Raw genomic sequence first — 2,006 nt, 5'->3', positions numbered from 1 at the left:
TATTATTTCATATTAACGTTAAAATGTTTATTGTTTAAAGACAACTTATCGTTAACTAACTTAATGATTATTTAATTATTCAGGTTAATAAATATAATATAAATATCATATTTCCGTAATAATTATCCATAGAAAATAATAGCTTTTATAGTAATTTATAAAAGTGCAGTCTGATACTATATAGACTGATAGTAGGTATAGCTATAGCATAATAAATGTATTTCCCGTTTGTTATATTACGAATTGTATGTATTAGGTATACGTAGCATACCTATACATTCCATCGAAAAAGTAATATTCGATCACAAATCGCAATACAAAATTAAAATATAAGAGGTGTACGGTAGTATTGATATTATTGAAAATTGAAATAATAAAATAAAAAATAACAATATATGAATAGGTATAAAATGAATAATACGATTAACCTAAGACGCGTATTATACTCAATATTTTAAATACACCGTACTTTCCGATTTCCGTGCGTGCGCGAGCATAAACGCATAATAATGAATAAAGATACGTGGGTATTTTCGGCGTTCTTGACTGTAAATTATATTTAATTAAATTAAATCAAAAAGTAATTACTTATTACCTTTTCAATTGATGTACCACAGTAATGTTTGAGTTACTCAATACCTCGTAATAATATAGTAATATAATATAGTAATACCTCGTACAGACACGACGACGACGACGACGCACAAAACGAGTCCGCACGGGCGGTCGTAGTGTATAATAATATTATTATTATACGATATTAACACGGATTCGCGAGTATAATATGTAAACGAGAATAATAATTAATTAATAATATGTTGGCCGCACACCGTACGAATTGCCACCCCACTCCGCCCGACAGTCCCTTCTACGCGCGTCTCCGCCGCCGCGTATGTTTGGTAGCCTGCGCGACGACCGTCACACACACACACACTCAAGCATTCACATCTACATGACTTACACCTGACGCTCGATTCCCCAAAAAGGTCGTACTACAAACCGATAGCATAGATGTTTACACATCAAAAATATTGATTGAACAAAAGTTATTACATTTGTCTAGCGACTAGCTGTTACTACTCTGTATAAATATATAAAAAAATATTTATTTTTATTTGAATGAAATGCATAGAAAGTCCTTAAGAAAGTATAGAATGTATCAGCTATAATGTAAATAATATATTCCAATATATCTGATTGATCTGAGCAGTTAATTAATAATAATATAAAATTAAAGACTACTTTAAATGGTAAAATTAAAAACAATTTAGGAAGATCAACATAATATACTCTTGCACCTAACTGCACTTACTTGTCTATATCTGCACACATTTAAATCAAAATGCATCCAACCAATTTCAATACACTTCACTGTTTTTATTGCATGAGTATTATTTTTTAGATGAAGTCTGTAAATAGTTAAACATAATAGATATATATATATACCTAAGTTATGATACAAATGTCAGGATTTTTAATAAAAAATAATTAGGAGTTAGATGTTACACTACTCTATATCTCAAGCTTTGTTCATGTATAATGTTTGATTCAGTAATTTTGAGTATCTAATTTTAGCTGTAATTATTCACCATCTTTTAAATAATATATTGTTATCGACATTTTATTTAAGAACTCAACACTTTTAATACAAGCAGTGACTTCTAGAAGGTGTGTAAACTTTTTATGTACCCATTTAGAATTTGTAGATATTTTATGTTAATTTGCAAATTTGATGAGTTGAGATAAATTAAATTAAATTAAATTATGTTTAATAATTTTTTCAAGATATTAGTGACGGAATTACAGATAAATGTGTCATGTGTGTAATTTTAGTGTTATTATAATTTATAGCAAACAAAATATTAAATAGGTAATAACTATGGTATAGGTATCATTTACTTACTTTTCTTTTTTATTTGCATTAATTTTATTTTTTATGGAGAGAAGAGGTTAGCAGCATAGTGGTCTTTTTTAACCTCCTATTTGAATAGAATTGTTGCTTATCT

Source organism: Acyrthosiphon pisum, chromosome A2, assembly GCF_005508785.2.
Source record: "Acyrthosiphon pisum isolate AL4f chromosome A2, pea_aphid_22Mar2018_4r6ur, whole genome shotgun sequence".
NCBI classification, from domain to species: domain Eukaryota; kingdom Metazoa; phylum Arthropoda; class Insecta; order Hemiptera; family Aphididae; genus Acyrthosiphon; species Acyrthosiphon pisum.
Note: the sequence above shows the minus strand (reverse complement) of the source record.